At 39.2% G+C, this 25,940-nt stretch overlaps 1 protein-coding gene across 1 annotated transcript in view; it reads left to right on the top strand.

The window, feature by feature from the left end:
- Positions 1-12,415: 12,415 nt before the first annotated feature.
- The window catches only part of UBE3A (ubiquitin protein ligase E3A), a 93,011-nt gene continuing 79,486 nt past the window's right edge, over positions 12,416-25,940 (top strand). Inside the window, exon 1 of the mRNA XM_065906847.1 lies at positions 12,416-12,434. The gene's annotated coding sequence lies outside the window, so the exon portion shown is untranslated. The remainder of the gene's footprint in view (positions 12,435-25,940) is intronic.

Below are 25,940 nucleotides of genomic sequence, written 5' to 3'. Positions count from 1 at the left end.
CGAAATCTGTATGTTGAAAAGGACCTCACTGTGCTGAACTTGGAAAACTGGTCATCTCTAGATCCTATCCTACTAAAACTTTGACATTAAAAATAAAGAAAAATCTGGAGTCCATGCTAAGAGTCAAAGTTTCTTACAAAGGACAGAGAATCCAGCTGTCATGAGATTTCTCCAAGACAATGAAAGTACAGAAAGAATGGAGTGACACATACATGAAGATCACAGATAAAACGTGGGGGTGTCCCTGGTGGCACAGTGGCTAAGGCCCCATGCTCTCAGTGCAGGGACCCCAGGCTCCAGACCCGCTCAGGGAGCTGGATCCCACCTGCTGCATCAAGGATCCCATTGTTCTGCAACTAAGACCAGGCACAGCCACATAAATAAATAGCCTAAATAAAGTTTAAAATTAAAAAAAAAGATAAAATGTGAACCCAGGAACTTTTTTATAGCCTATCAAGTTGTCCTTTCAACATAAAGCTATAGGAAAACAGTTATAAACATGAGCAAACTCAGGGAATACTGTATGCTTGATCTTTTCTTGAGGGATTTACTAAAGGACAACCTTTACTAAACCAAGATATAATTGAGGAAACATCAGTAAAAATACTCATTATAAGATTCAATGTATTTAATTATAGCTGTAACCCTAAAACCAACTGCTGACTAGATGTAAGAATAGTATGTAAAAATGTTATTACAAAGTAGAACTAACACCATTTTTAGAATAAGAAGAGAAGGAAGAGAGAAGAGGGAAAGTAGAATATGCTCATTTATTGTAATATAGACAATAGGTAGAATTCAAAGGATACTGCATAGCTGATGAATCAAATAGTAGAAATCTCAGTAAAAGACCCCACGGAGATTATATGCAGTATCGGTGTCAAGTATCCTCTATCAGAATGTTGTTGTTGTTCAGTTGCTCAGTTGTGTCTGACTCTGCACCCCATGGGCTGCAGCACACCAGGCTTCCCTGTCCTTCACCATCTCCTGTAGCCTGCTCAAACTCATGTCCATTGAGTCAATAATGTTATCCAATCATCTCATTCTCTGTTGTCCCCTTCTCCTCCCGCCTTCAATCTTTCCCAGTATCAGGGTCTTTTAAAATGAGTTAGTTCCTTGCATTAGGAGGCCAAAGTATTGCAGTTTCAGCTTCAGCATCAGTCCTTCCAATGAATATTCAGGGTTGATTCCCTTTAGGATTGATTGGTTTGATATCCTTGCTATCATAATTTATATTTCTTAAATACCTAAAGAAATAAACTTAGCAAATACAAAGAAACAAGGAACAATAATAAGGATATACTTATATATATATATTACATATACATATAAATGTATGTGTTGTTGCTTGATTTCTATAAAAGGAAACTCAGGAAAGATACACTTAAAAAATAAAAGTGGCTACTTATAGAGAGTGGTTGGGAATGGGGCTGAAGGGATGGGAATTAGAGTGAAACATCTCCAAGTATGTCTTTTATGTAGTTTTGATATTTGAAACATTAAAATGCTTACATATTTAAAACTAATGTAGATGAAAGAATCAAGCCCTAAAATTTCTACAGACAGAAACAAAAAAAATAACTATGTATCACTAATAAGAATTAATTCAAGAAACTTCTGGGCATAACACTCTGAACATCTTTATGGAAATTTAGTTTAAGGACTGAAAGAACTGCAAAGAAATCTGGAACTTAGTACATTTGTTGTTGATAGTGGTATTGGTCATTTGTGTGTACTGTAAGATAGAGAATGTGATAAATTTATTGGGTTCTCATTGTGGCAAAAGAGAAATAAATATGAAACGAGAGAAGATGTGAAAGAACTCAGCATTGTTGGATATGAAATATCATTATGCATATATATATTTCATAAGCATAGGCATTGAGATGCAATGACTAGCGCCCACTTTACTAACAGGAACCAGGTTTCTGAGAAATGACTGAGTCAAAGTCTGGGACAGAAGAAGTGACCCACTGAGCCAAAATCAAAGATATGGTCAGACTGATAAGCACATGTCAAAAGTATACACAATTGACTTCAGGAGTCTGGACTGGCCAAATCTAGGACAATCTGAGCACCAAAAAGAATAATGATGTAATGTATTATGCTGTATGGAATAAAAAGAGGAGCTATGAATCCACATTAATACTAAACAAAAGTGGTGGTTAGGAGGACAAGTTCTTCTTTACTGAAGGAAACATCTAATATACATAGAAGGAATGGAGGAAAAATTATGATTATACAGCCATCAGTGTAAAATTCATTCAGACAATGATGCTGAATAGTGGGTAAAATATTGAAATATCTAATTTTCAAAATATCACCACTCAAATAACTTAATTATATACTTGCTAGTTGCCCATACTGGATGCTTGATTGACAGTAGGTTTATCAACTTTATTGTCTCCCTCCCCTAATTTACTTCCTTACTTCCCTAATGTTTTTTGGGAATCAGTTCCCAAAGATACTCAGTTCAGTTCAGTTCAGTTCAGTCACTCAGTCGTGTCCGACTCTTAGCGACCCCGTGAATCGCAGCACGCCAGTCCTCCCTGTCCATCACCAACTCCCGGAGTTTACTCAAACCCATGTCCATCGAGTCGGTGATGCCATCCAGCCATCTCATCCTGTTGTCCCCTTCTCCTCCTGCCCCCAATCCCTCCCAGCAGCAGGGTCTTTTCCAATGAGTCAACTCTTCGCACGAGGTGGCCAAAGTAGTGGAGTTTCAGCTTCAGCATCAGTCCTTCCAATGAACACCCAGGACTGATCTCCTTTAGGATGGACTGGTTGGATCTTCTTGCAGTCCAAGGGACTCTCAAGAGTCTTCTTCAACACCATAGTTCAAAAGCATCAATTTTTCGGTGCTCAGTTTTCTTCACAGTCCAACTCACATCTATACATGACCACCGGAAAAACCATAGCCTCAATCAGATGGACCTTTGTTGGCAAAGTAATGTCTCTGCTTTTTAATATGCTATCTAGGGTGGTCATCATTTTCCTTCCAAGGAGTAAGCATCTTTTAATTCCATGGCTGCAGTCACCACCTGCAGTGATTTTGGAGCCCAAAAAATTAAAGTCTGACACTGTTCCCACTGTCCCAAAGATACTACTTGTACCCAAATAATTTCATCAAGATCTGTTTCTGGGAGAATCCCAAATTAAAACAGTTTCATCCACTCACCCACTCATTCATAAGCATCTATTGAGCATTTATATTGTGTTAGGCACTGAGCTGCCCAGGTGGTGCTAGTGGTAAAGAACCTGCCTGCCAATACAGGAGATGTGGAATTGCTTCTGGGGTTGGGAAGATCTTCTGGAGGAGGACAGGGCAATTCCAGTATTCCTGCCTGGATAATCCCATCGACAGAGGAACCCGGCGGGTTACAGTCCGTAGGATTGCAAAGAGTTGGACACGACGGGAGCGACCTAGCACAAGCATGAGGCACTGAGCCAAGTCCTGACCAACATGTTGTATCTTAAATCATTACAATATCAGCAGTTTTATAGATGAAAACTTGAAGTTTAAAGAAGATGAGCAACTGGCCCCAAATCACACAACCAGGGCTGAGTACTGCAAGGGAACTGGGGCAGAGCAGGCTGGCTGAGGGTTTCAGAAGCCCTGTTTGAACTGAACAGTATGGAAAAGGAGGGACAAGGAGCTTTCTGTTCAGGTAACAATTTAAGTATACTCTTCTTACAATACTTTTAGGAAGCAATGAATAACAAGTGATGACTGAAAAATTGAGAAAACATTTAAATGAAACATATTTTTGAAATTAAAAAAATTTGTCTTCTGGGAAAGCAGACACATGTATGCACGCACACACACACACACACACACACACACACACAACTGGATTTACACCCTAGCTCCATGAGATTTAAGGCGTGGAACATCAACATGTTACTTATTTTAAGTTCAATTTCCTAATCCATGAAATGCATATCAAAGATTGTTGTCAGAATTATTATGATTTATTTAAGAAACTAGTATTTAATGGGTGCACAAATGAAATTTGTGGAAATAAATTCATTTTAGCAACTTTGCATTAAGTACTGAAATAACAGTTGCAATCAGTATCATGCTTAGCAGGAATTATTAGGTTGGTGCAAAAGTAATTGCAGTTATGCTTTGTTGAACTTTGCTGTTTGATATTGGAATACATTCTTAAATAAATGTGGTTATACTTAGATTATTTTAATGCACATTTTTTGCTTTATGCTTTTTTGTTGATGACTTATTACTTGTTGTGTATTATATATGTATTTTAGACTTGGGAAATGTTGATAGACAAAAAGCAAATTTGAGCAATTTTCTTATTCAATTTCAAAATGGGTTGTAAAGCAGCAGAGACAATTTGCAACATCAACAACACATTTGTCTCAGAACTGCTAACGAATATACAGTGCAGTGGTGGTTCAAGAAGTTTTGCAAAAAAAAAAGAAGTTTTGCAAAATAGATAAGGCCCTTAAACATGAGAAGCACAGTGGCCTGCCATCAGAAGTTGACAACAACCAGTTGAGAGGATGGATCATCGAAGCTGATCCTCTTACAACTAACTACAAGAGAAGTTGCCGAAGAACTCAATGTCAACCATTCTAAGGTCATTTGGCATTTGAAGCAAATTGAAAAGGTGAAAAAGCTTGATAAATGGGTGTCACATGAGCTGACTGCAAAAAGTCATCCTTTTGAAGGGTTGTCTTCTTTTATTCTATGCAATAACTAGAGTTTCTTGATTGGATTGTGATGTGCTATGAAAAGTGGATTTCATATGACAATCAGGGATGACCAGCTCAGTAGTTGGAATGAAAAGAAGCTCCAAAGCACTTTCTAATGCCAAAAAATGTGGGTTTTTTGCACCCAAAAATGGTCATGGTCACTGCTTGGTGGTCTGCTGCTGGTCTAGTCAACCACAGCTTTCTGAATCCTGGTGAAACCATTAGGTCTGAGAAGAATGCTCAGCAAATTAATGAGGTGCACCGAAAACTGCAATGCCTGTAGCCAGCACTGGTCAACAGAAAAGGCCCAATTCTGCATGACCAACACCCGACCACATGTCACACAACCAACATTTCAAAATTTGAATGAATCGGGTTATGAAGTTTTCCCTCATCTTTTATATTCATCTGACCTCTCTCCGACTAGTTCTTCAAGCATCTTGACCATTTTTGGCAGGGAAAATGCTTCCACAACCAGCAGGAGGCAGAAAATCCTTTCCAAGAGTTTGTTGACTCTCAAAGCATGGATTTTTATGATACAGGAATAAGTTTATTTCTTGTTGGCAAAAATGTGCTTGTAATGGTTCCTATTTTGTAATGGTTCCTCATTGTAACGGCTCCTATTTTGATTATTATAATAAAGATGTATTTGAGCCTAGTTACAATAATTTAAATTACAGTCTGAAACTGCAATTACGTTTGCACCAATCTAATAAAAAAGAAGCATATAAAATATTTCAAGTCATGAATAATATCTATATTACTATCTTATAAAAACTTTGTCTTTTTATATTATAAGGATGGTTTACTGTCACAAAACAAAACTAAAAACAAAAAAAGAAGGCACGTTTTGTTTCAAGCAATACCAAAAAAAAAAAAAATCCAATAGTAAATTTTTATCATTTTGGTAATTTTGTATTCTGTTGTTAGAGTCAAGCAAGAATAAAAAAATATTGCTTATCAATTGCAAACTATATTCATGATTCTTACCTTGCTAGATATTTTTAGTTGAGGTTCCCCCCCCAAACCTGTGAGTACAGTTGTCTACACTATTTTTAATAACAAAGATTTAATTTTACCAGTGGTTTCCTTTGATATAAAAAATTACTAGAGTTCCTGTAAGAATCAGTATGATATATCTTAAAAATGGTATTAGAGACATGAATTCAATGTGAATGCAGCAACCACCATTCAAACAAACTCCTATTTTCCATCTACTCTCCAGTTGGGTGGGGAAGGCAAAAAGACTGAAAAGACCACAGTCAAAGCATGATTTAATGACTTCCAGGCTCTTGCTTGAATGACTTCTTAAGTAGTCTTAAATATACCTGCAGTTAGGGAAAATTAGTGGTTGAATAAGTTACAGATTTAAGAGAATTGTGTAAGTTGGGATGTCCCTGGTGGTCCAGTGGCTGGGAGTCTGAGCTCCCAGTGCAGGCTGCCCTGGTCAGGGAATGCACGTGCTGCCACAGAGACCCCGCATGCAGCAACTAAAGATGGAAGAGTTGAGAGCCGCAAGTAAGACCTGACACCATCAGATAAATTTTAAAAAGAATTTTGTAGGTTATCTTGTTCACTATCTTATTTTTATACATAATACTAAGGTCCTGAAAGTTTAAAGACATATACTGTTGCTTACTTAGTTGCTGGAGTTCACAAGTTAGAACATCTTACAATAAATTTATTTGCCTGATTTTTCTGTCCCTACTAAATTGTATAGGCAGACAGCTCTGCACCTTCTATCTCTGCTTAATACAACTGAAAAGTAAAATATGCAAAGATACACTACTTTACCATACATTAGCTCATTCATTCAAACACTTTTTAAGCATGTGCCAAGTTTCAGCTACTGAGATACACACTGGGAACAAAAAGGAAGTCAAAGGCAGTCTCCTCTCTCAAGGAACTTGAGTGGAGATAGAACTGTAAGCACAGCACAGCACAAATGTGAAAAGTGACATGACAGGAAGAACTGGTGTGAGTAACAATCCCACCTGAAAAGGTTAGAGAGACTTCTCAGAGGAGGTGCTTGGACTTGTTTACAAGAACAAACTTCAGGCAAAAGGGCTCCAGATGACTCTAGAGTTTGTATCACTTCAGGAAGTATCCATGAGGGGAGTGGAAAGAAATAGGGCTAGGAGGCAGGCCCCATCTCCAGTAGGCCTTATTCTTGGAGTTTGAACACTTTCCAGAAGGCTATGAAGAGCCACTGATATATTCAATCAAGGGAGCAGTAAGATTCACGTTTCTTTAAAAAACATTCCATCTACATGTATATGTATGGCTGAGCCCCTTTGCTCATCTGAAACTATCGCACATTGTGTTACACGTATAGCTAATTGGCTCTACTTCAATATAAAGTAAAAGTTAAAAAAAAATTCCACGATGAGGAGCTTTTTTCCCATCCAGGAAAGTACTGTATCAACACTGTGTTGGGGCTACGATAATAAAAAGGTATGTCCCTGCACTTCTAACCCTTCTGAAGCTTATATTCAGGTTCAAGTAAGAAACACTAAGGGTGTAAATTATAGTAGCAGCAGTGGAAGGAAATGGATGTTATAATAATAGTGATATTATTGAATGAATAATGAATGACAATGAGTAACAATCACAGTGACTACTACCATTTATCGAGCACTTCCCATATGCTAGGCACTGAACACTTCACATGTACTGTCCCTGTTCACTCTCCACAGTAGCCTGATGAGGCTACTACCATTTTCCCTACTTCACTGATAAGGAAACAGAGAGATTAATTGAATATTTAATTAAAGTCTTTATATTTGGTAAGTGGCAATACTGAGATTTCCATGGGATAGTAAAAAGTTCACCTTTACTGAGCTTATACTACGTACCCACTCATTCTAGGTGCTTTTACATATATTAAAATAACATTTAATCCTCATGACAATCCCATCTTACAGATGAGAGGCCCAAATCAGAGACGGGTTTATGATTTTAGTGAGCATTTTTGCAGTTGCTAATAAATTGTGAGCCTACGCTCTTAACCACTTTGCTATGGTACCTAATTCCAAAACCAATGCGTTAAGGCACATATAACTTTGCCTCCTAATTGCCTGCAGAGTGAGGAAGAGGAAGGAAAAGGATTACTAATATTACGATTGGGGACTACCACAGATGGTGGAGTCATTAATCAAGTCAAGGAATGTAGGATGATTTGGTTCCATTCAACCCTAACTACAGATGCCGACATTCAGCTGCTTCCTTGATTTCTTCATTTGGATATAAGGATACAGTCAACTGCAGTGAAAGGTATCTAGAGTAACCATGGCTTATTACAGGGTTAGGAACTGTCTCACACCAAGGTTCACACTGGTATACAAGCTGTGACTCAGAAAATCCTTGGGGCCCATCCTATTGCTTGAGCTCACAACCCTACCACACTCCAATCACCAGAAATGGACAGAGAGAAAGGAGCATCTCATTTCTTTTAGAGTATGATCTCGAAGTTGCTCACATCATTTCTGCTCACATCCCACTAGCCAAAACAGTGACACGGCTACACCTAGAGAGTTTATTATAGGAAACCATGGATCTGGCCAGGTGTTCTACTATCACGGATGAAGAGGAGAGTGCACTTTAGGGCCTAACTAGCAATCACTCTGTACTGCAGACATACAGGCATCTCAAATGTAACATTTAAAAAAACCAATTCCTGCTTATTCTTCCAAAACCCTCTTTTCTTCACAATTATCCACATTTCAGTGAATGATGGAAAATGGGGCACCGTCAGCAGTTTGATTTCAGACGTGAATGAATCTGAGATGAATGTAGAACATTCAGTACAAATTTCCAACAAGGGGCTGAAGATACACGTCTGAAGTTTCTGAGTGCGGTCAGTGTCCAAGATCCAGACTCGGATTTCTGACTTACATAAGTGATGCCTGGCAAGAATCTGCCTGCAATGTAGAAGACCTGGGTTCGATCCCTGGGTCAGGAAGATCCCTGGACAAAGGAACGGCAATCCACTCCAATATTCTTGCCTGGAGAATCCCAGGGACAGAGGAGCCTGGTGGGCTACAGTCCATGGAGTTGCACAGAATTGGACACAACTGAGCAAGCACTCATGCATGCACACAGAATATACATAAACAGTTTTGTGAGCAACTGTGTAAAAATGTTGGGTTAAGAGTATCAAAAGCAGAGGAGACTAGCATTCTGTAAAGATTTGAGGAGTGATCTAAGACACAGGAGAAGAGGATGGAGATCTCAGCATGATGGAATCACGGGAGCAGTTTCCAGTAGATTAGCAGTGTGGAAGGTTGCAAAGAGGTCAGATACCATGAAAATTGAAAAGCAACTTTTAAATTTGGTCATTATGCCATTACTGACATAAATACAAGCAATATATATATATATAGTAAAATGGGAGCAAATACTACATTTCAGTAGTTGAAGAGGGACTTGAAAGCAAACGGCAATCTGATAGCTCTTTCAAAATGAACAAAGAGGAGAATTAATGAATAGGAGAAGGAATTAATAGAAGAGGGATTAAGTCTTAAGACGCACATAACTCTCATATACATTAGCTCTAGAAAGGAAGGACGGCTCATGCTTTAAGAGAAGATCAAGGGGAGTGCAAATTTGGGTAATCTGTAGGAACAAAGGTGAAGGCGTGAAGGAGTTTATGCCTGGAGTCTGTAATGATAAATGATCACTACTGCTAGCACTAAGCACTACAATTTGCTGAGCACTTGTCCTGTCAGGCAATGTTCTTCACAGAATTTTGCTACAACAGTGTTTCTTAAATACAGAGTTACTCATATACTGATAGCCTAGTCTTTTTCTATAATTGTGTGTGTAACATTTTGATGTAACCTAAATATAGCAACAGTAACTTTCATCCCACTGTATCTGACCATTTTTTGTTCCATTCTTTCGGCTTCCTCCTGATCCCAGAGGCATGCCAGGGAATAAAACATTGTCTATGCATTTTGATTCATCTATTGTGACTCACATCAAAAAGAAATTCTGAGCACCAAAACAGCCATTAAAAAAAAAAATTCATCAGCAATCTAGAGCAAACTGTTTCATAAAAACTGTTGGATTATTTTGAAAAAAAAATCATTTTACCAGTGTGATTTCCTCTTGGACAGTGAGTTTTTGAGGGCAAGGATAGGGATTGTTGATCTTTCATTGTTTTCAGAAGCCTGGCACAGATCTCAGTAAACAGTAAAAGTTCAAAGTTTGTTAAAGGAATTAATGAGCTACGTGAAAAACAAACTGCTCCTTTAACTTTACATTAAAATGGGAAACTTAGAAACTAGTGGGTCTCATTTTGCGTAAAACAGTCAAACAAATTTATTACTTAACTTAGTAGGTAATAAGTTGTTTTCCTGGGAAAACACACCTGAAGAAAAATATGGGTCTGACGTGGGAAAAAATTTGTTCATAAAAACTGATATATATGGAGATGGAACACTATTAGGATCCTAAGGATTCCTGAGAAAGTTCATGATGCTAATTTCTACCAGCAAAATTTTGAAATTTGAAAATGAACAAGGCAAAGAGCACAGTGGGTTTTTGAAATAAGTCTGACACAGGTAAGAATGCCTATTTAATATTAACAAGCTAAAAGGGCTATATTTCTCCAGATTTCAAGTAGGAATTGGGGTCCTTTTTGATCTTAGTAAAGAATCAGCATTTAAGACATTTAACTAAGAGCAGATTTATTTCTCTTGTCTTTAATTTTTGGGAACTCAGGGTTTTCTGCCATGTTTGATATACTTATTATTTTTAAAATTACATTTCATTTATTTAATTTTTACTTAACAGGAAACAATTGCTAAAAGAACCTTCACATGCTAGATATTGTAGTAATATTTTAATAGCATCTTTTAAAATTTTCATTTGCCTATTTTGATAACATGCAAAGATAAATCTCGACAGTAATTTTAACTAGTGTGGCCCATAAAACATAACTTAAAGTTTACAAATGTGAATCTGTAATGGAAAGAAATGAAAAAAGAATAAGGAACGAAGTTAAAATTGGACATGATTTAACACTGTCGTTTATCATTAGTTGTTTCAGAATGGGCTTCCCTGGTGAATGATCCCTTAATAATTTAAAATTCCACTAGATTATTTTTCTTTTTTTGTTGGGAAGCAGTATGTGTGTGTGTGTGTGTGTACATATATATATATATATATATGACTACATAAAACAGATGGTCTAAGAATGACAGTTAAATTCACTATGTATGGCTGTTAATAGACAAAGTTTGAATACTAGATGAAAAGGATGTCATATAGTATTTTATGGACTTAGCAGCGAAAGCTGCAAACCTTAAGACTTAATTGTTAGTGACCCCATTATAGCTTTGTTAGTCAATGTTTCAGAGCCCTAAATCAAGACGCACGGCTTTACATGGATTCAGTCAGATCAGAATTAGCCTGTATCCAGTTGGCATCAATCAAGGGGCCACTTTCTCTTTATCGACAATCTACGGAATGTCAAAATTGCAAAAGACAGACTTTTACCTTCCCGTAAACTAGTGACACACCGTTTGCAGGCAAAAGTCCTAAGCAGATGACCTTGGTCCCTTGAAAGAAAGCTGATCCGCACTCTCGGCCTACTACTGCAATGTTTACAAAAGAAGCTCAGAGCACAAAGGGGTCGGGGTCGGCGACCTAGAATATGAAGGGCTCTGTCCTACTGCGAGGTTGGCAGCTACCAAAACCGCTTGGCGAAACTTCGGAAGCTATTTCCCAACAAAATCGGAAACGTCCAACTTCAGGCACGCTCCCTGGTTAGATAGCCCAAGGAGCTCGCCAACACTCCGGAGGGTTCCAGGGGATGTCCCAGGTGTACCGCCTGCTTTCTGTCAGGGAACAGACTGTAGGGGCTTAAAAGAGGAACTGGCCCTCTCCTCGGTGCAAAGATGGCGACCGACCCTAGTGGGGCTGCGAGGAGCAGCCAGCAAGCCACTTCCCTTTCCCAGCCGCCTTTGCGCTGCGACGACGGCAAGCAGGAGGGGGGCGGAGCCGACGATTTGGGGCGGAGCAGAGCGCGGCGCCCTCCTGCGCGCGCCCCGGGCCCGCCCCGCGCCCCTGCGTCCAGGCCGGGAGCCCTCGCCGGGCCAGGCGGTGCGCGCTGCCTGCCGGGATACTCGGCCCGCCCAGCCAGTCCTCCCGGCTTGCGCCGCGGCCGCGAGATCCGCGTTTTTTCCAAGATGGTGGCGCTCGGCTCGGGGTGACTGCAGGAGACGATAGAGCCCGACTCGCCTTCGCTGGAGCATCGATACAGCGTCCTCCGCTCGCTCGCGCACCCCGCCTCTGCGTAGCCCTCCGCTGGCTCGGGCCCTCGCCATCCGCCGCCGCGCCGACTTGCGCTTCGCTTCTGCCGACGGGCGCTGAACCCGCGGGCGGCGGCGCTTCCCTCGGCTTCTCCGAGCCCCACAGGCGGGCCCCTCGGCGGTCGCTCCGAGCCCTGCAAGCGGGTCCTGTGACCCCCGGCGCGGACGGACAGCGGCGGAGCGGCGGCGGGCGACGGGCGCGGGGCTTCCTGCGGCCGCTGCGCCCCCTTTCCCGGTCTCGGACTCCGGAGAACGAAGCGCGGGTCCCGCATGAGCGCCGGCGGTGGCGGCAGCGACAGGGAACGAGGCGGTGGCGGGCGGAGGCGGTGGGCGAGGGCGACGACGACCAGCGAGGCGGCCGCTGCTGCGGGGGCCGCGGCTCAGGCGCAGGGGCGACGACAGGTCAGTGAGGCCGAGGACGGCCTGCGCCGGGGAGGACGGGCCAGCGGCGCCCCCTTTGTCCCCGCGGCCGCCCGAGTGCCCTGCGGGGCCGGCCCCGGCGAGGGCACGGACTCCCGTCGCCTCCTGGGCGGGTGCGCGGGGCGCGCGGTCTGGAGAGGCCGGTGCCAAGACTAGGCCTCTGCCCGCCGTGGAGGCCGCCGTGACTGTCAGTCCTGGCTGGGCGCCGCCGGAGGGAGGTTTCGTCGCCCGAGAGGACGCGAGCGGGCCCGGGGCGGGGCATGCGGGCAGTCGGTAGGTGGCCCTCTTCAGAGCGGGCTCGTCCCGCCGGCCTGGGCCTCGGGCTACGGGCCCGCTGGCCTTCTCCGCCTTAGGGGAGCCCTGACTCGCGGTTTTCGGGGTTTGGGCCTTACGGGTGAAGAAATGTTTAGACGTGTGCTTTGGCCGGTTGGGGTTTTTTGGGGGGTGGACTCTTGGGGAGGGAGGGCGAATGAAGTGGTAAATCAAGCCCAAGGATTGTGTCCACAGAACTCATCGCGATTCTGAAATTAAACCTGAGCTACTGGGTTTGCTGGAGACATTAAATGCAAACCTGCAAGTCCCCCCCCAACTCCCCGCTTTTTTTCCAGTTGTGAAAATAAAGGGACTCGTAATGGTGTTGGAGGGTTTTGCTGCTAATGCGACAGACGTTTTAGTCCATAAAATTGTTAAAAGTAATTTTAATATGGACTCTGTTTGGTTAGTTTTAGGATCCTTGAAAGATAATTTACTTCCTGAATTTTTTAAAAAAAATCTTGTGGACATGTTAAAAAATATTACAAAGCCTGTTTGGTATTATGTTTATTAAGTGGCTAGGGTGCTGCTGAAAAGGTAAACTAATGGCACATGGGATTTACAGTCCAACGTTACCGTCCATCAATCAGAAGGGAATTCGGGTATCACCCATAATTTCAGATCATTCCACTGTCTGCAATACTGAAAAAAGGAAATTACTCCAGATTTTTGTCGGGGGTGTCGGGGGGAGGCGGAGAAGGGAGGTTGAAATGGAAATGACCTAAACTTCAGAAGTGCAACTGTTAAAAAGTTACCTGTGAGATGCACTTGAGGTACCCAGTAAATCATGTCAAATGAATTGGACTAGAAGGTTGAGAAGTGTTTCTCACACTTCTTGACTAGTAAGTATACCCTTACCTAAGAGATTGTTTTGTCAACCACGTGAAAAAGTTTAGAATTTAGGTAGATAAAAAGAAGTGGAAATAAATTTAGAATTTGATCTTGCTTGTAAATCTGAGCTACTTATCACATTTTTATTGAAATGAATATTAATGATGATGCTGATAAAGCCCTAAGAATGACCAGAACCTCCTTAAGCTGGTAATCATGACAGAACAGAAACAGGAAGTGGCTTCAAGAACCAATGATGTCTGTTTATAAAATTACAATGTAAACTATGAAAGTTTACTTTGAAAGTTTACTATGGAAGTTACTGTGTCAGTATTTGCTAACTAGCATTAATGTGCTTAGTAGCATGTACACCATCCTCTTGACATTGCTGGGTTACTGAGGAGTTTTAGCTTTACACAGAGATACAAATTGCAATATTGTAATTCCTTTTCACAAGTTTTATGAGCTGCTTTTCTTTCATATTTCTTATATTTGCAGGGTTTTTTTTTTCATGTTTTAAAAAATAACTTATGTAGTTAGTCAGAAGTGAAAGGAAAATACCTTGTCATCCCACTTGCCCAGTCCATTTAACAGGATTTGTTGGGTACCTTACTGGTGTCTCTAACACGTAGCATTTAATCAGTTTTATTTCTCACACCATAGATCGTTTCTAAACAACTCCTCCACTGCCCCTTCCAAAAACAGTCCTCTCTCCCCTTAAATATTTGGAATAATTTATTGTTTCTCTCAATATGCAGTCAGTGGAATAATCCAAAACTTTGGATCAAAACCTAAATTTTTCAGCCCAAGCCCTTAAAATGGTACTTACAAGTAAGTCTGTTTTCTTAAATGATTTACTTGTCATGTTCTTCAGTCATGTTTTGCTCTTTTGTTTAGACCTATACTTGTATAGGTCAAAATGTAGAAACATGACATTAAATAGTAATATGCAGGTATTAAAAATTAATTTTCTCATTTTTGTGAAGACAAATTTTCAGAAGTAATTTTTTTTCAGTTAAAATGCTTGGGTAAACTCTTAGATACTCTTTTCATGATGATTCAGGACAACAAAGCTTTGGCTGATTTTGGCAGGCCATGCTCTCTCTCCACTACAAATATAAAGTATAAAAACCAAAGACCTTATGGTGTGTATAGTGAAAATAGCTTTGGAATTAGATCCTACTTTTGATTCTGGCTTTCCCTCGTTGTCTGACACTTGACAAGTGGCTTAATTTTGAGCTGCAAGTTTTGTCATCTGTAAAATGGGATGGTGAAACTAACTTTAGAGTTGTGAGTATTAAAGTATGTGAAATGCCCATCACATAGGCACATCGAAGGATTATCCTTTGACATCTTCCTAATCAGTTTTTCTGAATGTTCTTAAATCCCCTTATCTATAGTGGACTCTAGCATATTATCTTCTACATTGTTTTTCTTGCTCACTGGTTTTGAACTCAGTCTTTAAGGGCAAGGACTCCTGTTGTTTACCAGATTATGGGTGACTTAGTTATCAGTAAATAGTTAGCTAACATTTATTAGGCATCTACTGTGGCTACTCTGAGCTGAGCTAGGTGTAAGGACTATAAAGACAAAATTTATGTCTCTGTGTTTTGAAAGTGCATAGTCCTAGTGACATCCTCCACGTAACACCATGTTTTGTGAAAGTCCGTCAAACAATGGAACTCCATTCTCCTGGCGCCCTTCTAATCCTTTGGCAGGTCTGTGGACTCAATGCCTCCTACTCCCAGCTCTTATTCTAAAGAATATTGCTACACTCCTTCCTTTATATACTGTCTGTCCCATGTTAGATTCTTTATATTTCGGTCCTAATCCTCCACTCAATATCTAGCACGTAGTGTGAGTGTGTGTATATGTATAAAGAAAATAAACTTAACTTTGGCAGTTGCCTGTATACACTCTGGTATTTTTCTGAGATGATTGTCATTCTGTCATCTTGTTATAAATTCATAGGAGTTGTAGGCTTGAAAGCGAAAGTCACTCAGTTGTATCTGACTCTTTGTGACCCCATGGACTATACAGTCCTTGGAGTTCTCCAGGCCAGAATACTGGAGTGAGTTATGAGTTAGCCTTACCGTCTCTAGGGGATCTTCCCAACCCAGGGATGGAACCCAGGTCTCCCATATTGCAGGTGGATTCTTTACCAGCTGAGCCACAAGGGAAACCCAAGAATACTGCAGTGGGTAGCCTATCCCTTCTCTAGGGGATCTTCCCAACCCAGGAATCCAACTGGGGTCTCCTGCATTGCAGGCGGATTCTTTACCAACTGACCTATCGGGGAAGCCTGTTGTAGGCCTGAGTGGGGCTATTCTTGTTTTATACATGAGGAAATTGAATTGCAGACTTTAAAATGATTTTCTTAAAGTCACCAGGTGGCAGAACCAGGGCACATTTTGAACGTCTGGATCCTACTTCAGGACTCTGCATACAATGGTACCTTTTTGTCCTATCTGTTTGGAGGAGTGTTAAACTTTGCTTTGAGAATACTCACCCACCTTTTTGCAATTACATGTTTTCTATGATACTAGGAGAATATCATACCATTAGTAGAATATCACTGCCCAGGTGGCATAGTGGTAAAGAATCTTCCTGCCAGTGCAGGAGACCCAAGAGACGGGGGTTGGGAAGATGCCCTGGAGTAGGAAATGGCAACCCACTCCAGTATTCTTGCCTGGAAAATTTCATGGACAGAGGAGCCTGGTTGTCTGCAGTCCATGGGTTTGACAATATGACAGCACACACATGATATTAGTAGAAAACAACCTTCAACAAGATGCCTTTTCTGACCATAGCAGTTACTGGAGGAACTGGGACTTTTTCTTCTACTATAGGAAATGAAGAAAAATTACAGTAAGTGGAAGTAGTGTTAATCTACAAGCCTATATCCTATGTTCAAAATGTGCGATGTTTGAAATACTTAAAAGATTCTGTTTAAACAGATTTTTAATGAGATGACTTATTAATAAATACATGATAAATTTCTTTGCTAACTTTTTATTTAATCTCAGAAATGTCTCTTACAGTGCTTTGATCTAAGTTATCTCTTATCTTTAACATGTAAATAGCATTATGGGTAGGAAGTTAAAAGAAGATCATTAAGTATAGGTCTATTTGAAAAAGAAAGAAGGCTAGTATTTTTTTTTTTTGACTACTACATTTTGCACATGAAATTTAGCTGACACTTATTACTGCTTCATTCTAAGTCTTGTGACTGTGAACATCCTAAAATTATATATGAAATTCTAAGTACTTCAGAGTCTCCACAGGTTCTATGAACAGAAGCCGTGAAGAACCGTTGATGTGGAGGAAGAAGCGCTAACTTTGGTGTCAGAAGATCGTGGGTTCATTCTTCTCTAATTTCCTAGTGGGCATGAACAAGCCATTTAGCGTTCAAAGCCTTGGCTCTCCTGTCAAGATACTTGCTTTGTTTCTGAGGGTTATGATTTTCAAATAAGATCATTTTCGAAAAAGTAGATTCATAACCACCAAGTGATTTTATAACTGAGTTAGTGATTTGCTGAGAAAACAAATTGATTAGTAATGGACAGGTGATTGGAACGTTGGTATATTTTCGTGTTTTCTCTACTTAAATTTTTAACCTTTCCATAGAAATATTATTTGGGGAAGTACTTAGTATGAGAATTTATATTTAGTAATACGTTAGAAATAAACAGCAGATCTTAATAGTATTGCTAGTCCAGAGTCAAATCACTTCTGTAATTGCTTTACTTTTGGCCTCTTACTGATGTGATGAATAGCAAGTGAATTATGAGGTTAACCTGAAAGAAAAACTTTGGGAGACGGGATCTCACTGTGCTTTGCTCAGTTGTTCTGTCCCACTCTCTGCGGCCCTTTGGACTGAAGCCTGCAAGGTTCCTCTGTCCATGGAATTTTCCAGGCAAGAATCCTGGAGTGGGTTGCCATTTCCTATTCCAGTGTTACTAGAATTTAGTAAGATTATTCCTGAAGTTCAGTTTTAGGAAATCTGCTGGAATCTTCTGTCATATGTGGATTGTAGAAGAGAATCCTATGTAAGACTTCATTAATTAAAGTCAGCATCTGTGCTGCAAATAAAGCACGAAAGTGGTGGTATAGGTGCTCTAAACACTTACACAAGTAGGATGAAACTCTTCCTTCAGTGAAACTCTTGGCTAGCCATTGTGGAGAATACTTTTCTTCCGTTGTGTTCCGGAAGTTGATCTTCTGTACCTTTTGGTATCAGTTGAGGTTAGTCAAGCACAGATCCCTTTATGTTACAGAAATAAAACATGAAACTTTTTTTGACCTCTTTGTGGTTTGTAGGCTTGTAGCTCTTTTTTAGTTCTTAATAGGTACCCTTTTAATATAGTTTCAGTAATGCAAAATTTCACATTTAAGCAAAGTAGTGCTGCACACAAATTATGTAGCTAGAGGCTGAATTAAGATGCTGCCAGTACTTTACCCATAATTTTTCATTTGATAACTTTTGTCTCCTTGTATCAAAAAGAACAGGTTATCCATTTCAAGTTTCTAATAGGATTCTACCTCAGCAGCCTCCCTCTTTTTTGTTTCTGATTTGGTTGTGTTGGGTCTTCATTGCTGTATGGCTTCTCTAGTTACGGTGTGTGGGCTCTGGAGAGTGCAGGCTCAGTAGTTGTGGCACATGGACAGCAGCCTTCCTCTTGAACATGAGAAGGTACTCTTAGAATTGCCCTTATGACCTGTCAGAATGGCTATCATCAAAAAATCTACAAACAGTAAATGCTGCAGTGGGTGTGGAGAACACTCTTGCACTGTTCATGGGAATGCAAATTGATACAGCCACTATGGGGAACAGTGTGGAGATTCCTTAAAAAACTAGGAATAAAACCATATGACCCAGCAATCCCACTACTAGGCATATACCCTGAGAAAACTAGAATTGAAAAAAGACACACGTGACCCAGTATTCATTGCAGCCCTATTTACAGTAGCTAGGATGTGGAAGCAACCTAGATGGCCATCAACAGATGGATAAAGAAGCTGTGGTGTATATGTACAATGGAATATTACTCAGCCATAAAAAGGCACACATTTGAGTGAGCCCTAATGCGTTGGATGAACCTAGGGCCTGTTAGACAGAGTGAAGTAAGTCAGAAAGAGAAAAACAATTATTGTATACTAATGCATGTATTTGGAATCTAGAAAGATGGTACTGATGACCCTATTTGCAGAGCAGCAATGGAGACACAGACGTTGAGAACAGACTTACTGATGTGGCTTGTGGGTGGGGGGCAAGGAGAGGGTGGGTGGTGTGGTGGGGAGAGTAAGGTGGAAACATTATTACCGTAGGTACACAGCCAGTGGGAATTCTCTGTGTGACTCAGGGAACTCCAGTGGGGCTCTGTAACAACCTACAGGGCTGGAGTGGGGAGGTGCATGTATTTATCCCAGGAAGATGAGTTTTTAACCTTTTCTAAAACAGATATTTAAGTGGGAGGGGCATGGGTCAACCTATGGCTGATTCATGTTGATGTTTGATAGAAACCAATGCAATACTGTAAAGCAATTATCCCTCAGTTAAAAAAAAATTGCCCTTGTGAAATATAGCCAATATGCTAACTCATTTATTTTTATAGTCCTTGTGATGCAGAGTATATCCTGAATTTTCCTTCCAGATTAAACATACAGACAGTACAGAGAATAATATGATGATGATGTGTGTACCACTCTGTATGGACAAGTGTCACATTTTGTCACTTCTTTGTACTCTCCAGCACCCTTTGTAAAAGTGATGTTCTTTATATTCTTCTCAGATGATTGCTCTAGCACTGTAGATACCACTACAGGAATTTCTTCATACTTTCCAAAAAATACTTTCTTATCTTTTACATGTAAAGCATAATTCTGTTCTTTGGAAGGGAAAGGATGAGACGCTCAGCAGTAGGTCACAGGGAGAAATACAGGTTAATTTCCAGCTTATTACCTTAGTATTTTTTCTCAGAAATTCTGGTTATTTTGCCTTGTGTGTATTTGTCAATATTGATAACCTTAAGGTGTGCCATGAATAAGGATACTAAATATTTACCTTTGCTAATAAGTAAAGTTTTTGTTTTCAGAATTAGAAACAAAATTTTTGAGCAGCTGTTGTATTTGACATGTATACTGATTGATAAACCCTATTTCACACAAAGGATAATTAGATAAAATTTTTCTTTCCTAGTTTTCTGAGGTAAGTTGTATTCTGTGTTGGTGATGGAAAACTATGCTGTTAAAGATAATCCAAATGTAGAGCTCTTTAGAAATGAGAGACTTTCCTAATTAGTGAAGCTGCCTCATTCATATTCAATTTTTTATACATTTTGCTGTGGCTATGAGAGAGTTTCTGTACTGCCCCCTACCCCTGATTCATATATTGAAATCCTAACACCCCGCCTAGCCTGCTCACCCTGCTGCCATTGTGATGGCATTAGGTGGTGGGGGCCTTCGGGAGGTGATAAGGTTTTCAGAATGGAGCCCTTCTAATGGAATTAGTGCCCTTTGAAAAACTCAAAAGAGCTCCTTCGCTTTTTCTGTCATGTGAGGCTATAGCCAGAAGACCATCATCTATGAAGCAGGAAGCTGATTCTCGCCAGATATCAAATCTGTTGGTGCTTTAATTTGGACTTCCTGGCTCCAGAACTGTGAGAAATAAATTTCTGTTGTTTATACACCACCCAGTCTATGGTATTTTGTTACATAAGCAGCCTAAATGGACTAGGACATATTAAACATGTTTAAAGGATAGAAAAGGAAAATAGAAAATTAAATGGATAAAATTGGTAGCTAACATAGGGTTATATTGTGCTTGGTAAAATGGAACTGCTTCTTAAAAGTTGATACAATGTTGAAATTGAGAACACTTAAGTGTAATAGAAAAGCTGAACTGATGTTAGACTTCTATGTACATAAAACTAGATTTCTTTTATTTCTTTAATTATTACCCAGTGTAGTATATTTCAAATTACCTTCAAAATGAAAAAGCAAAACCTTAGGGTTTCATTTAACTCAGTGAAGAGTCAATCTACTTCCTCCCTCTCAAAATTCTTCTTTGATCTTTTGGGTAGATCAAAGGTAGGGAGGGGTGAATTTAAAAATAGGTGGCTTTCAGTTGGAAAATAGGTAGGTCACTTATCTCAGCTGAAATTAAATGATTTATTTACTTATGGATTGAAAATTCGACATGAACAGTAAATACTTGCTCTCTTTTTTCTTCATGTAATCTTTTAGATATTTGTAAGTATTGGATAAATGAACTACTTTATAGTTAGTTCAGAACTACTTTTAGATAGCTCTTGGGACTAATGAACTCTAGGCTTCAGAACTTTTAAATAATTTTAAGTAAAGATGAGCTAGAGATCAGCCTGGGCTTGGGCCAGAGAACCACTTCACTGCCTGTGCTTACCCTGAATTGACAAGGCATTTCTAGGAGGGTGTGTGTGTGCGCGTGCACCAGATTTTGAGAAATTAGAGCTGATCACTCTTCAGCCTACTAAGGTTTTCTTTCAAACAATTAAGATCTAATTCCTGTATGTGCTTGTTTACCTACCTACTGTGTTTAAAATGGCAGTAATTTACAGTAGTATTTATTTTGTGTTCTTATTCTGACATCTTTCCTTCGTTCTTTTTTATAAAGGAAACAGGTTGGATTAGGTGATCTCCAAGGTAATTTTCAGCTTGGATATTATATGTTCACTTTCTTCTTTTTAAAATATATGTGTATATTTTAATTAAAAACATTTAAAACACAGAGTAAATAATATAGGAAATACTCATTTACTCACCACTCAGAACTATAAATTATGCAAGTCTTGATCCTTTGAGAAACAAATGCACTCTTACATATTCACTTGTAGCTACCTCATGCCCAAGTCCTATTCCATTCTCTCTTTACCCAAGGTAATAATGATTCCAGGGTTCTTGAATTTCATACCCTTGTTTATACTTTTACTGTATTTATGTACTTGTATCTGTGAATAATATATGTGGTGTTGGATTTTGTGTTTTAAAATTTTTGCAAAGTGGTATTGTGTGTATCTTTCAGTTGTTGTTTTTTTTTTACTTTTTTTTGGCATATGTATGTTGATACATGTAGCTGTAGTTTATTTAGTTTAACTGCTGTATGGTACTCCATTGTACAATATATCAAATATGTGTGTCTCACTGTTAATGGATATTTTGAGTTGTTTCCTTTTCTGCTGCAATGCTGCAGTGATCATTTGTACACATTTCTTTGTGCATGTATTTCTTTATAGAAAGATTTGTGGAAATGAAACTGCTGGGAAGTACATTGTGAATATCTTTACTAGATATTGCTAAATTCTTCTCTAAAATGTCAGCATATGCTTATCAGCAGTATATGAACATTTCTTTTTCTAGTGTCCTAGCCTGTACTTGAAATTGTCAGATTTTAACATTTTTGCAGATTTGATGGGTGTGAAATGATATCTCATTTTAATTTTCATTTGCCTGATTTATTAATTCTGTGTGCTAGATATATGGATATAAATTTTATTACTCTTTTAAATGTTTCATGAGTTAATGTTTTAAAAGGAAAAAAGATAATGTTATACAGCATTTATATTATAAAGATCTTGGAGATCGTCTCATCCAGCATTCTTAGTTTATAATGCAGCCAGGAAAGTTAAGGTTAGTCATTAGAATAATAATAACATAGAAAATGGTACTTAATATCCATTATGATATTCTCTTCTGGGGTATAATATCTCAGTTTTTGAATTGAAGCTCGAGTCTTTTTATGATTTCTGTTTTTATTGAATTTTAATTTTTAAATTTAATTTAAAATTTTAATTTTAATACTGTCTGCTAATCACTGAGAGGTTTTTGTTATTTATCTTTTTGCATTTAGGTCAGTCTGGGAGGGAGTTAGCAATCAGGTTTTTTTTGTATGAAAAACTAGTATCAGCATTAAGCACTGGATTCTTTTCTCATTAATTTTCTTTAGTATCACCTGCATCAGCTAACAAATGTTTGGGTTTGGTTTTAATTTCTTTATTTTCTTTAAGCACTGTTACTGCATTACTTTATTTCAAATAACTATATTAAGCTTTGAAATCTGTGAGTCAGAATTTACTCTTTTTATTTTCAGAGCTGTCTATTTTTCTTAGACTTTCATTCTTCCATAATCCATAACATATATGGAATTATGTATTTCATATATAATTCCATATATATTCCATAATATATATGGAATAAAATATTCCATAATAATTTAAAACCAGTGTATCAAGTTTCTTTGAGGAACTGCATTGAATATTAACTTGAGAATTGTCATAGTGTACATTGCCATTTATTTGTTCTTGTGAATTTTACAGTTTTCATAAATTCCTTTCACACTTTATTGAATTTATTCGTAGATATTTGGTCTATGCATATTTAGGATTTTTTTTTTTTCTATTACATTTGATCATTGGTGGTGTTGATTTTGTAGCCATTAACTTGGGGGACCTTCCATCACTACTAATAGTTTGTAACTCTTTTAAATTATTGTAAGCAACTGATTCTTTCTCCAGTGATCTTTTAAAAATACAAGTCTTATTTTGTTACTGTTTAAAATTAAAATTATTTTGTGACTTTCTGTTGCTTTTAGAATAAAATGGGAACCCTTACTTGATCTACAGTGTCCCAGTGAGATCTGTATTCTCTCTGCTTCCTCGGATTTGACTCACATTCTCCTTTCTTAGAACCATCTAACAGTACTAACCTGTATTCAGTTTTTTGAGCTATCCAACCTCCTTGTTGCAAAACTTTTGCCCACTGCATTTCAGTCTGCTTAGACTGTGGGCAAGAATCCCTTAGGAGAAGTAGAGTAGCTCTCATGGTCAACAAAAAGAGTCAGAAATGCAGTACTTGGGTGCAATCTCAAAAACGACAGAATGATCTCTGTTCATTTCCAGGGCAAATCATTCAGTTTCATAGTAATCCAAGTCTATGCCCCAACCACTAATGCCAAAGAAGCTGAAGTTGAATGGTTCTATGAAAACCTACAAGACCTTCTAGAACTAACTGGAATGCAAAAGTAAGAAGTCAAAAGATACCTGGAGTAACAAGCAAGCTTGGCGTTGGAGTACAAAATGAAGCAGGGCAAAGGCTAACAGTTTTGCCAAGAGAACGCATTGGTCACAGCAGACACTGTCTTCAAACAACACAAGAGAAGGCTCTCCACATGGATATCACCAGATGGACAATACTGAAATTATATTGATTATATTCTTTGCAGCCGAAGATGGAGAAGCTCTATACAGTCACCAAAACAAGACGAGGAGCTGACTGTGGCTCAGATCATGAACTCCTTATTGCAAAATTCAGGTTTCAATTGAAGAAAGTAGGGAAGACCACTAGACCATTCAGGTATGACCTAAATCAGATCCTTTACAATTATACAGTAGAATTGACAAAAGAGATTCAAGGTATTAGATCTGATAGATAGAGTGTCTGAAGAACTGTGGACGAAGGTTGGTGAATTGTACAGGAGGTGGTGAGCAAAAACATTCCCAAGAAGAAGAAATGCTAAAAAGGGAAAATGGTTGTTTGAGGAGGCCTTACAAATAGCTGAGAAAAGAGAAGGGAAAAGCAAAGGAGAAAAAGAAAGATATACCCATCTGAATGCAGATTTTCCACAGAATGCAAGGAGAGATAAGAAAGCCTTCCTCAGTGATCAGTGAAAAGAAATAGATGAAAACAATAGAATGGGAAGGACTAGAGATCTCTTCAAGAAAATTACAGATACCAAGAGAATATTTCAGGCAAAGATGGGCACAATAAAGGACAGAAATGCTAGGGATCTAACAGAAGCAGAAGATACTAAGAAGAGACAGCACTAAGAATACACAGAAGAACTGTACAAAAAAGATCTTCATGACCCAGATAATCACAGTGGTCTGATCTCTCACCTAGAGGCAGACATCCTGGAATGCAAAGTCAAGTTGGCCTTAGGAAGCATCACTACGAACAAAGGTAGTGGAGGTGATGGAATCCTCAAAGATGATGCTGTGAAAGCTCTGTACTCAATATGCCAGCAAATTTAGAAAACTCAGCAGTGGCCACAAAACTGGAAAAGGTCAGTTTTCATTCTAATCCCAAAGAAAGGCAATGCCAAAAGATGTTCAAACTACTGCACAATTGCACTCATCTCACATGATAGCAAAGTAATGCTCAAAATTCTCCAAGCCAGGCTTCAACAATACATGAACTGAGAACTTCCAGATGTTCAAGCTGGATTTAGAAAAGGCAGAGGAACCAGGTATCCAATTGCTAATATCAGTTAGATCATTGAAAAAGCAAGAGAGTTCCAGAAAAACATCCACTTCTGCTTCATTTACTGTGGTAAAGCCTTTGACTCTGTGGATCACAGCAAACTGGAAAATTCTTCAAGAGATGGGAATACCTCACCATCTTACCTGCTTCCTGAGAAACCTGTATGCAAGTCAAGAAGCAGCAGTTAGAACTGGACATGGAACAACAGACTGGTTTAAAATTGGGAAAGAAGTACGTCAAGGTTGTATATTATCACCCTGCTTATTTAACTTATATGCAGAGTACATCATGTGGAATGCTGGGGTGGATGAAGCACAAGCTGGAATCAAGATTGCAGGGAGAAATATTAATAAACTCAGATATGCAGATGACACCACCCTTATGGCAGAAAGTGAAGAAAAACTAAAGAGCCTCTTGATGAAAGAAGAGTAGAGTGAAAAAGCTGGTTTAAAACTCAGCATTCAAGAAATGAAGATCATGGCATCTGGTCCCATCACTTCATGACTCATAGATAGGGAAAGAAGGGAAACAGTGACAGACTATTTTCTCGGGCTCTAGAATCACTACAGATGGTGACTGCAGACATAAAATTAAAAGATGCTTGCTCCTTGGAAGAAAAGCTATGACCAACCTAGACAGCATATTAAAAAGCAGACGTTACTTTACCGACAAAGGTTCATAAGCTATGGTTTTTCCAGTAGTCCTGTGTGGATATGAGAGTTGGATTGTGAAGATACCTGAGCACTGAAAATTGATGCTTTTGAACTGTGGTGTTGGAGAAGGCTCTTGAGAGTCCCTTGCGCAGCAAGGAGATCAAACCAGCCCATCCTGTAGGAAACCAGTCCTGAATATTCATTGGAAAGACTGATGCTGATATTGGAGCTTCAATACTTTGTCCACCTGATGCGAAGAATAGACTCATTGGCAAAGATCCTGATGCTGGGAAAGATTGAAGGTAGGAGGAGAAAGGGACGATAGAGGATGAGATGGTTGGATGGCATCAGTGACTCAATGGACATGAGTTTGAACAAGCTCTGAGAGTTGGTGATGGAC

The sequence above is a fragment of the Muntiacus reevesi genome, chromosome 15 (genome assembly GCF_963930625.1).
Source record: "Muntiacus reevesi chromosome 15, mMunRee1.1, whole genome shotgun sequence".
In the NCBI taxonomy this organism is placed as follows: domain Eukaryota; kingdom Metazoa; phylum Chordata; class Mammalia; order Artiodactyla; family Cervidae; genus Muntiacus; species Muntiacus reevesi.
The sequence above is the reverse complement of the archived record's forward strand: the minus strand, read 5'-3'. Positions and strand labels throughout refer to the sequence as shown.